Source organism: Euprymna scolopes, chromosome 23 (genome assembly GCF_053919585.1).
Source record: "Euprymna scolopes isolate OS-2025 chromosome 23, ASM5391958v1, whole genome shotgun sequence".
NCBI lineage: Eukaryota > Metazoa > Mollusca > Cephalopoda > Sepiida > Sepiolidae > Euprymna > Euprymna scolopes.
The window spans coordinates 99,075,679-99,088,377 of NC_136504.1; the positions used below are offsets into that span (position 1 = coordinate 99,075,679).

Consider the following 12,699-nt stretch of genomic DNA (forward strand, 5'->3'; position numbering starts at 1 on the left):
CTTCACGACTGAGACAATTTTTATTTTTGTACCTTTTCTCCACGTTAAAAAACGACCCTGGTGTCTAACTCTGTCCCGTGGGGAGGCATAGTAAATAGGTACAACCACTGTCAATAATTTTCCTTTCTCTCTATCTGTGCCTAAAACTAAATGAAACTTCTATGAGCAAAATTCCTTTCCTAGAACTACCCGTCTGTGGAACACAATATCATAGAGATGCTTGCTGGTTGAATACAACATGGTGAATTTCAAGTCCAATGTAAACAAGTTCTCGTTGAGGCGTCTTCTTAAATAATCAATTTCTGTCATTACCGATCATCACAGTTTTGTTTCACTCTCAACTTGGCACTTATGTAACCCTTATCCTCGCGTGGCTTTCGGGTCTTGATAAGCGGTGACTTCCTGAGTAAACATAAAATCAGAACATGATTCATGGAGTAAAAAGTGAATGATTTAACTTTTTTAAATTTTTTAATTTACTAATAAGTCACCAACTTATCAAGACTAAAAGTCACTCGAGGATAGAGGTTACTGGGATGAATACAGGGTGGTCAAAAAGTCAGGTAACATGTTAAAGGTAGAAAAAACAATATGATCCATTATAATCTCTATTCGTTTAATATTATTTCTTGGATGAAATTTTTCCACAACGATGGATTGGTTGCCGTGGCCCAGTTGAATGGCCAGCCAGATCTCCGGATCTTACCCCTCCTGATTTCTGGCTTTGGGGCTATGTAAAGGATAGCGTTTATGGCAAGAAGCCTGATACAATAGCGTCTTTAAAGTTATTTATTGAAGAGGAGATTGCGCGGATATCAGCTGACATGATTACACGTGTTACACAATCAGTGGTTAATCGCTTCCAGCGATTGATAGAGAGAAATGGACGACAATTAACAAAATAAACATATTTCATGTTTGTTTCATTTTATATTTCAATGTATGGTACTTAAATATACGTGTATTGCTAATATCGTTTTTCTTTAAAATGTTACCTGACTTTTTGACCACCCTGTAGATTGCCTATTGAATGATGAAGAATATTGTGGGAGGATTGAAAATAATGAATAGAATAAGAAACATCTGATGAATTTTAAGGACGATTTATGACAAGTATTTGGCAATATTGGGATTTGAAGGGGATCATGTTGTAGCACACAGGGAAGCAGTTCCATAATAACGTGTTCCCGAGATGGAAAGTTTTTTTATAGAAATTCTGTTTAATATTAAGAACATGGAGGAAGAAAAAACGTTTTGTTTTTTTTTCAGTTATTTTTTTTTTTTTTTTTTACAAGTGATTCAACACTTATGAAAGGCCCGAGGTCCAATCAAGGATAAAGATTAATGAATGTAGAGTGGTCAACAGGACAACAGCGTAATAATTGTTAGTGGTGGGAATTAGGTAGAATTGGCCAGCTCAACAAAAACTTGTTTACATTGGACTTGAAGACGATTATATTGTAGTCAGCTGGAAAGCAGGCTAACCAGCTCCAACTTCTCTAGAGGGAGGGTCCTGATCACCTCCTATTCTCATCTCCTGGAATCTTTTTACTCATGACAGAGCCGACACTTGCTTTGGTAATCATTTGTTTCCGGTTTTTGGATTGAAAGATTATTTTAATTCCCATTTTTTTTTTTTTTTGCTTTGTTTTGTTTTAAATGGAGTATTTCTTCTATTTCTTTCTGACCCTCTTCTATAACATAAGACTTTGAGGTGCCTTTAAATAAGTTTACAGACTTTTTTTTCGTATGGGTACTTTTATTGATAGTACACACATAACTAGTCCTGTTATAGAGTGTGGTATCATCAGCATATATACCCATCTCAGAGGCAATTTTGTCGGGGAGGTCATTAATGAATATTAGGAATAATAGAGAGCCCAAGGATAGACCCCTGAGGCACTCCCGCATTTATATCATACTGTTTAGATGTACGACCATCGAGGACAACCTGGATTTTTCTCTTATCTAAGAAGGATTTAATTATGTTAAGTATTCTACCAGTGATACCGTATGATCTAATTTTCCTGAGGAGACCCTCATGCCATACCCTGTCAAAAGCCTTAGATATATCTAGAGCTACCGCTCTGCCCTCCCCTGCTTTGTCCAGTGAATGGTATATACATTCAGAGATTACAGCAGGATGTCTGCTGTGGAACGGGCTTGTCTAAATCCATATTGTTTGTCAGTCAGAAGTTTAGCATCTATAAGGTGACGGACTAGAGCATGGTTAATTATGGTCTCTAATATTTTGGCGAAAAGTGGGAGGAGGCTACTGGGGTGATAATTTGATGGGTCAGTTCTTTCACCAGAATTTTTGAATACTGGTACCACAGAAGCAGTTTTCCAACAGCCTGGAAAGCAAGATTCATTAAGGCATTTGTTGTAGAGTTTGGAAAGAACTGGAGCTACTTCGGCTGAGCACTTTTTTAATAGCACAGCTGGGATGAGATCGGGTCCACATGTATAAAGGTTTTTTATGATAGCATGCACCTGAGCAGGGTTGATTTTTAGATCGTCTAGCGTGGCGTCTGTCCGCAAAGGAAAGTCAGGCAGGGGGTGGTTGGAAGGGTCCAGTGTGGAGTTTGAGGCAAACCGACTGGCACGCATATTAGCCTTGTCGGTTGCTGAGCAAACAACCTGGTGATTATTGGTTAGTCGGGGAATTGTTGATTGCCCATTATTTACTACACTGCTGTAGATTTTCCAGAAGTCACTAGTTCCTAGTTTTTGTGCTTCGATGCATTTTTTAGTGGTTTCAGTAAATTCTCTCTTAGCTGTCGCTATTTCTTTCTTAATGTTACTTCTAGCTTCTATATACTTCTGTCTGTTTGAACTGGACTTATGTCGGTTAAATCTGCGGTATGCATGCTGCCTTTGAGCAATGGCAGTTGCGCAAGTAGAAGTAAACCATTGGGGAGAGTGGGGCTTGCTATAAAATTTCCACATGGGAACATGTGCTTCAATTGCTGTTTTGAACCATTCAGTGGTCTCATTTGCGCACTGTTCAGCAGAAAGAGAAAAAATATTTCCCCATGGGGCATCTCTGATAAGATCTCTGATGGCTTCCCAGTCAGCCTTTTTATAATATCTCATTGTTTTGAGCACTGGCTCTTCAGTTCTGGGTCTAGAGTTTAGGGTGATTTCGACCATTATCACTGCATGATCAGCGTTCCGAGTGGGCTGTCAGCATTTGTTATACAATCATCGGGAACTGATGTCAGAAACAGATCTAGAAGTGATGTATGTTGTTCTTGCTGGTCAGAGAAACAGGTTGGAAACGTAACCATTTATGATAGGGAGTGAGATATAGCAAAGCTATGTGTTGTGCTACCCGCTGCATCTGTGTAAGTAGAGAATCCAAGCCAGTTTTTCTGGTGGACATTAAAGTCACCAAATACATGTACTTGTGTGCTAGTGCCGAGGGAGAGTGCTGTGTCTATGCTGTCAGAGACTTTGTTTATTATGGTGCAGTCCTGGGTTGAGGGAGAGCGGTAGAGAAAATAAAAGTAGCTAATGTTATGTTGTATGTTTAGTCTAAAGCACATAAAGGCTTGATCATCCGATTCTAGGTTTGTTTCTCTAGTCAAAGGGAGGGTGTTACGAATGTAGACTCCAAGTCCGTGCATATGTCTGTCAGAGTCCTTACGGCAGAGTGGGAGATAGCCAGGCATGTTAAAGTAGTTAGAGTTATTGGAGGAGTGTAGGTTAGTCTCACTTAGTGCTAAGATATCCGGGGTGTTTGTTAGGAGAAATGCTTCAACATCAGCTAAATTAGTTCTAAGCCCATGGATGTTCGTGAATGCAAGCCTCAAGGGAGGAGGCAAGTTGGATTTGTTTGTCCTTAGGCCTGGTTTAAGCTTATTTTTTTATTGTACTGTCATCATGCTTTTAAAGAGTTTCAGTTAGGTAAGGGGGAGCTGAACAAGAGGTTATGCAGGGTATCAGACATGCAACATAAGTAGACCATCAGCTGACCTTTCTTCAACTAGGACTGTGGCCTCAGGAAAGCCCATCGGGGATGAGTGCAGGGTCCCTTTCCATGCTCGACATGGCACTACAAACATCCCGATATTATACAACTGTTGATGGAGCAGCCGCTCTAAGCGCTACCAAAGTCGGAAACAGCAGCCAGGAACTGTCAATCCGGTACCCTCAACCTATCAGAAGAAGGTCAACCCAATCTAATTGCACAGGCACGTGTGGTACTCAAGCACTCCCAAGTGCCCAGTTTTGAGGGGTGGTTTAAATTTATTGTCTTATATGTATGATTTTAATTTATTATCTTGGATGTATGGTTTAAATGTATGGTTTAAATGTATTGTCTTATATGTATTGTTTAAATTTATTATCTTGTATGTATGGCTTAAATTTATTGTCTTATATGTATGGTTTTAATTTATTATCTTGGATGTATGGTTTAAACTATTATCTTGTATGTATGGTTTAAATGTATTGTCTTATATGTATGGTTTTAATTTATCATCTTGTATGTATGGCTTAAATTTATTGTCTTATATGTATGGTTTAAATTTATTGTCTTATATGTATGGTTTAAATTTATTGTCTTATATGTATGGTTTAAATTTATTGTCTTATATGTATGGCTTAAATTTATTGTCTTATATGTATGGTTTAAATTTATTGTCTTATATGTATGGTTTAAATTTATTGTCTTATATGTATGGTTTAAATGTATTGTCTTATATGTATGGTTTTAATTTATTATCTTGGATGTATGGTTTAAACTATTATCTTGTATGTATGGTTTAAATGTATTGTCTTATATGTATGGTTTTAATTTATCATCTTGTATGTATGGCTTAAATTTATTGTCTTATATGTATGGTTTAAATTTATTGTCTTATATGTATGGTTTAAATTTATTGTCTTATATGTATGGTTTAAATTTATCGTCTTATATGTATGGTTTTAATTTATTGTCTTGGATGTATGGTTTAAACTATTATCTTGTATGTATGGTTTAAATGCATTGTCTTATATGTATGGTTTTAATTTATCATCTTGTATGTATGGCTTAAATTTATTGTCTTATATGTATGGTTTAAATTTATTGTCTTATATGTATGGTTTAAATTTATTGTCTTATATGTATGGTTTAAATTTATTATCTTGGATGTATGGTTTAAACTATTATCTTGTATGTATGGTTTAAATGTATTGTCTTATATGTATGGTTTTAATTTATCATCTTGTATGTATGGCTTAAATTTATTGTCTTATATGTATGGTTTAAATTTATTGTCTTATATGTATGGTTTAAATTTATTGTCTTATATGTATGGTTTAAATTTATTGTCTTATTTGTGAGGTTTTAATTTCATTAAAACCAGATAAACGTATTTGAAGTTTCAATTGTGATTTTCACTATTGTTTATTTAGAAATAGTGGAACGTAGATATTCGGCATGTTTGCATGTTAATTTAAATAGACAAGACAGAACATGGCAAATCTAGGGATGAAACCTTAAGCAAAATAGTGCAGCTGGTTTTAGCCTTCGTCGATACCAGCTGAGCTATCACTGAAGTACTAAATAACGACTATTGCTTGAGTGCTTAATGTTTTGGGTTCAATTCCAGCTGATGGCACTGAAGTCATTTTTTTTAACTTTTGAAATCATTATTATATATATTGGGTACAATATAATAATCAATAGAGAATTTGCTCTTTAATAATAAATACGAAATCTGCATGAATTAAAATACCATATTTAAGCGTATTTTACGACCGAGCAACGCCGGGCGCCATGCTAGTTTAAATATAAAAATAAAAAATTGTTAAATGTAAAAATAAAAGAATCGTTAAATATGGGTGTAGGTAACAATCTAATCGATATGGAAGCACATTTACACACAAAACTGAAATGTTTGTTTTTAGAGAGAAAGAAGAGAACAAGAAAGAGAGAGGTGGAGAGAAAGTGAGATATAGAAAACATCGGTGAAAGAGGGGTGGGAGTGAGAGAGAAGGGATGGGAGAGAGAGAAGAGATGGGAGAGAGAGAGAAAGAGAGAGAGAGAGAGAAAGGTGACGGGAGTGAAAGAGAAAAAGGAGGGAGAGAGTGAAGGGATGGGAGTGAGAGAGAAAAGGGACGAGAGGTAGGGAGAGATAAGGGACAGGAGAGAGGGAGAGAGAGAAAGGGTGGGAGGGAGAAAGAGAAAGGACATGGGGGGAGAGAGAGAGAGAAAGGACGGGAGGGAGAGAGAGAGAAAGGGCGGGAGAGAGGGAGAGAGAGAGAGAAAGGGCGGGAGGGAGAAAGAGAGAAAGGATGGGAGGGAGAAAGAGAGAAAGGATGGGAGGGTGAGAGAGAGAGACAAGGGATGAAAGAGAAAGGATAGGAGAGAGAGAAGGGACAGGAGGGAGAGAAAGAGAGAAAAGAAAAGAGAGAAAAGGATTGAGTGAGAAAGAGAAAAACAAGGAGTGAGAGAGAGAAGAACTAAAACCAAAGCTGATTAACTAGTGTGCCTGATAAACGGGACATTTTCATGAATGCACTGTGGTACAGTTTCCTTATAGCAGGTCAAAATTATGAATTATCAATGAAAAGCTGCGATACTCAAAACACTGACTGGACGAAAATAGCTTTTCAGCATCCTCATCATTAGTATTTGATGGCTGGTTTCATTCACTTTCATCTTTACGGAAAATGGAAACCAAATCAAGAAAAACAGATCATGATTGGGTATACATAATCAATAGACTTGGAAATTATTTTAATAGTCTAAAACAATTTAGTTTGCTTTAACAACGTATTTGCTGCCACTTTTATCGTTTACTAGCAGGGACATTCGGCGTTACCCGGGAATGAATAATGATCAATGAATGTTTCACACTCTCATATTTTTATTGTCATCGAAAATCAGTGAAATCGCCCATTTTTCAATCAAATCGATTGATTGCCTGCTCTAGTTGGAAACCCATCGCAATGCATTGAGAGGAAGCTTCACATGCATCTCGCAATGACTTAGCCCACAATACATTGTAGTCTACATTGCACTGTAGAGAACCTACTGTTTATTTTATAAAATTATATTATATATATATATATATATATATATATATATATATAATGGCTTGAATTTAAGTTTAAAATGGAAAAGTCAAGTATCATGGTGCAATTGTGCTTTAAACAGTAACATTCATTCCGAACACGCCCCTGTCATATTAAAAAACATACTGTTGATTTTATATGTTGGACCTTTCAGCTTGTGTGATAATAAACTTCTCAAATGCACTTGTAATGTTAGGCTGTGTAAGGTGTTCACCGTGGTCAAAATCGCCTGTTCCTTCTTTCATCAGATTATTTTGACTATCAATACTTATTGAAGACACTCAGATACAAAACCTACCTAAGAACACTGCCAGTCACATCAAGTGAATCCATCTGAAATTTCATAAAAATCGGCCCAGCCAAGCTCCTTTTATATAAATGACAAAATGCCTATATTCCAAATTTCAAGATGTTGTCCATCTTACTGTTTATTTCTTTCACCATGTTAAATTGTCAATTCTTGACAGCATCTGTTTCGTAGCACAGAATCATTCATGTAATGTGTTGTCAAGAATTGAACATTTTAACATGTTGAAGCAATAAACGCTAAGATTGACTATATCATAAATTTTGGAAACTAGACTTTTTGTCATTTATTTGTGTATGCTCTGTAGTTACATTGAGCTTCATAAATTAAAGGATTGGTATAAATAAAAAGTGAAATATAATTGAATAAGCATATTTTTCCCATAACATTCTTTGTGTATTGTATGTTTGTAGATAAAACAAATACCAATATTAATAAAAAATAACACAAAATGAAATATTATTTGAGTAATATTCTTTATACAAGCAGGACCCTTAACCAGCTTTGCCCGGTGTTGTCCAGTGGAAGCATGCCTTCCACCACATAAAAAATTAAAGTACAGCTGTTGTTATTGTCCAATCTCCAAATTCTCATGTTAAGAATGGCTTTTGAAATAGACACCCCATTTAGTGAGTGGGGGGGGGGTGTCCAAACTTCGCTGAAATATAACCTTGATAATCGCTGTCAGGATTCCCACGTGCAAATATTATGAAGTAACAACAAAAAAATTAGGTTTGCAGTGTCGGCTGGCGGCCAGTGATTAAAATTACATAATACAAGGCATTATATCACGGAAACAATTATATCCGCCAAATAAAAATGAGATTTTCTAAATCAGCATAGTGGAAAACTTATACAAGTCTTCATTCTAAAGAAAAGTGTGTAGCTGAAGCTAAGGTAACATTTTTGAGGCCCGTGGTGCAGTTGATAAAGACGTTGAATCTCTACGGTTCTAGGTGAGAATTGTTTGAAGATAGCGGTTTCAATATTACCCAAAGCCGGCCAGAGGCTTACTTGGCCAAAAAACGTGGTGAGACGACAACAACTATGGAAGGCAGTTAGGAGATTCGAAGTTCCTATCCGTCGCGGTTACCACCTGACGAAGACCAGAGGAATAGTTGGCTGAAACATTGTGAAACAACTAAGAAAGGATAATAGTCTGCAATAAATGAAATTAGTAAAAATTTATATTTAAAAAAAAAAAAAAAAACTGGTGTAAATGCAAAGATATAATAAATAATTGGTCTCTTATGCAAAGTAACTAAGTTTTTAACGTACATGCATAAAATATTGGGTTCAGGGTATGTTTATTTTTTGGTGGGGATGGGGAAATAACTGCACGGAGAGGGCATTATATGCCATAAAGTACCTGTATCCATCAAATATAATGAAGATTTTCTGAATCAGTATAGAGGGAAACCTATAAATTTCGTCATTTTTAAGGAAAGTTTAAAATTGGAGTTAAGGTAAAGAATTATCTTTTTTGCAAAGAAAAAAAACATTGCCGTTCAGAAAGTGTTGGGTTCAGGGTATGGTATTGTTGTACCTGGGGGTAGGTAGGTGCCGGATTGTTTGGTGTTATAAAAAAAAACTCAAAATATTTTAAAATGTAACAGCCCGTACCGCTCTGAAAGCATAAAAGGTAAACACACAAGGAAGGGCTGTCATTAATTTTCCCCACTCTTTATCTGTGCCTAAATCAAAACATAAATTCCATGAACAAAGTTTCTTTCTTAGAAGTGCACGACTGTGGAACTCTCTTCCATTTGCCTGTTTCCCACTTGGATGTCTTCAAGTCCAACATAAACAAGTTCCTGATGAACAGCCCCCTTAAGTAAGACACTTTATCAGATCTCCATTACTAGCGATTACTACGATATTATCCCATTGATTACTGTACACGCAATAACCCTTATCCCCGAGTGGCTTCCGGGCCTTCATAAGTGGTGATCTCCATGTAAAAAAAAAAAAAAAATTCTCATTCCTATGCAATCATCATCGCGTTTTCAACATTTTTGCAACTTTAGGACATTAATGCAGCACAAATACAACAGGAACACAATGAACTAGTTAATATTTAGTAGCATAGCCCTTCTGCAATTTGACAGCCTGCAATTTTTTGAGAATTCCTTGAATTAGACTGCAGCAATACTCCGGAGAAAGGGCATCCCACTTTTGTTTAATTTTTGTTCAAAGTTCTTCCAAATTTGAAATTTTATCATTGCGCAGCTATTGCTTAATGTAATGCCATATGTTTTCGATAGGATTGAGGCCTGGAGATTGTGCAGATCAATCCAAACACGGAATATCATGCTCTTCCAGGAACCTCTTGACATTGCCAGCATTAATGGGAGCATTATCCTGCATGAAGATTGGATTATCATCCAAATTCTGACCAAAGTAGGGTAGAAAATGCTCAGTCAACATGATAATGTACTTGATAGAATTACTTCGACCTTGCAAGCGAACTATAGGCCCTGAACCATTGGTACTAATAATGCCCCACACCAAAATTGAACCACCTTGCAGCGTTGAAACTGAGCACCTAGGATTAAATTATTTGTCTTTCCTCTGACAGACCTACTGCCTACCATCACTGCCTAGCCTATTGAACTTGCTTTCATCGCTAAAAAGCATTTTTGACCAATGTGAAGAGTCATGATCTTCATTGCATCTGATGAAGTTCAGACGGCACTTTCTGTTCTTTACAGAAATCATTGTCTTGCAACATATCCTCGCAAATTAAATTCCTTTAATCTGTTCTTGACAGTAGAAAGAGAGCACTTTTTAACAAGATTGCAGTGTTGTCGGATTTGGGGAGCCGTTTCAAATCTGTTTCTTAGGCTGCAGATCTTGATTGCATTGTCTTCCCTGTTAGAAGCAACTCTAGCACGACCAGATTTAGAGGCATCATGAACACTGCCGGTGTTTTGGTGCTTTTGTACAGTCTTTCGTACCGTTTTCTCATCACATTTCAATCTGCGGTCGATTTCTCGATTGGAAAAACCAGAAAGGTGGAGATTAATGAGCTCCTGACGATCACTAAGAAAAAGTCGTGGCATATGGACTAAATGTTACATTATATAACCTGGAATAGCAACAATTATGATTAGAGATGCTTTGTTGCCTGTTGGTGGGTATTTTAAACTGATTTAGGGGCGATAATTTAAACTGGTTTTAAGCGAATTTGTTGCTGTGGACTTTCTTTTTGCCTCCTGAATTTGAAGTTATTTTTTTAAATTGATGTGAACATTAGAATATTGCAATTAAAAGTCAAATATGAACAGGGAAAACTATAGAGGAATAAAAGGCGAATCAAATGAGGTATAGGTTATTTAAACAGTTACATTAAATTTAGCTTAAATTTGCAGTTTTTAAAAAAATTACTAGTGCGGACTTTCTTTTTGCCGGCACTGTAGATATTCACATGTTCCATTAAATTATAGGGGCCATCTTTCTGAGGCTTCTACGTTATAACTATCTGTGACTTATATTCAGGTGTTCCATTACATTATAGGGGACCTTTTCTGGAGCAAACACTTAATCTTCAAATGAGATGCATAGATATTTGAGTGTTCTATTAAATTATAGTGTGTTCTATTAAATTATAGTGTGTTTTATTAAATTATAGGACTCTGTTTCTGAGTCTAACTCCAGATCTTTATATGCTATACCTAGATATTCGAGTGTTTTATAAATCATAGGGTCCCCTTTCTGAGGCTAACTCTTGACCTTAAACAAGATAAATAGATATTCGGGAACTAAATCTTGATCTTTATATGAGATACATAGATATTCGAGTGTTTTATTAAATTATAGGTCCTTTTCTGGGGATAAATTTTGATCTTTATACGAGATACATAGACATTTGAGTGTTTTATTAAATTATAGGGGCTTTGGGGGGGCTAACTCTAGATATTTGAGTGTTTTATTAAATTATAGGGCCCCTTTTCTGGGACTAACACTTTATCTCTATATGTGACGTATATTCAGGTGTTCCATTACATTATAGGGGCCTTCTTCTAGATATATGAGTTAGCAATTAAATAATGCAGTCGCTTTCCTGAAGCTAACACTGGATCTCTTTATTAGATATATAGATATCCGAGTGTTCAATAAATGGATAGGTTTGATTGTTAAAAATGTTTGGCTTTTCTAATCTTACTTTAATGTATATTATGTATCTGATGACAAAAACAAGTAACAGTGAAAGAGAGACTGGCATATCCATATGGCTAACAAAAGCCTTCCGTTGAATAAATAACATTGATTACACTGAAGTCGCATACAGACACTTCCATATGGTGACTAAAAATAGGATAGGTTACTGTAGGAGAAAACAGCTAGCGTTAATACAAGGACATAAGACAAAGATAAATACTACTGAATAATATATATGCATATACACTTATATGTATGCATATATATATATGTGTAAATATGTACATGTGTGTGCATATGTACATATTTACACATATATATGCATACATATATATATATATACACACACATACTCGTATATATATACATGCATATATATACACACATATACATACATATATATATGCACACACACACATATGCATATATATACATATATATACAAGCATACATATATGCATATATTTACAAGCATACATATATACACAAACATACATATATGCGTATATATACAAAATTTCATATATATACATATATGCATATATATATATATATATATATATATATATACATACAAACATACATATATTTACATATATGCATATATATACAAACATACATATATTTACATATATGCATATATATATATATATATACATACATATATTTGAATATATGCATATGTATATATATATACAAACATACATATATTTGCATATATACATATATATATACGTGTACACATACATATATTTGCATATATGCATATATATATATATACACACATACATATATATACATACAGATATATACACATACATATATATACATATACATATATATATATATATATATATATATATAATAAGTAAATGATGCAATGATTATGATGAGGTGGCTAAGTCGGAAGGGGAAGAAGGCACTTGGGTTGTTATTTTTTATTAGTGGAAAAAAAAATCTTGGGCTCAGTCCAAAAGAATCTGTCAAAATCCGTAATTACTGGCCAAATATGAAGCATATTGATTATACATAGAAGAACGAACAACCCGTCAAAACAAATGGGTATTGATGTTCTTATATCACTGTGAAGCTGGAATGAGTCACTAAGCGGGTACATACCTGTCCCAAGAAGGGTGACTAATACCGGACTGTTGAAATTGTAA

The 12,699-nt window shown here is 35.2% G+C and overlaps 1 protein-coding gene and 1 long non-coding RNA gene across 2 annotated transcripts in view; one reads left to right on the forward strand and one right to left on the reverse strand.

The window, feature by feature from the left end:
- Positions 1 to 12,699, reverse strand: part of LOC145246058 (rho-related BTB domain-containing protein 1-like) — a 160,268-nt gene that overhangs the window by 93,042 nt on the left and 54,527 nt on the right. The gene's annotated exons all lie outside the window — the stretch shown is intronic.
- Positions 1 to 12,699, forward strand: part of LOC145246059 (uncharacterized) — an 80,851-nt gene that overhangs the window by 63,048 nt on the left and 5,104 nt on the right. The gene's annotated exons all lie outside the window — the stretch shown is intronic.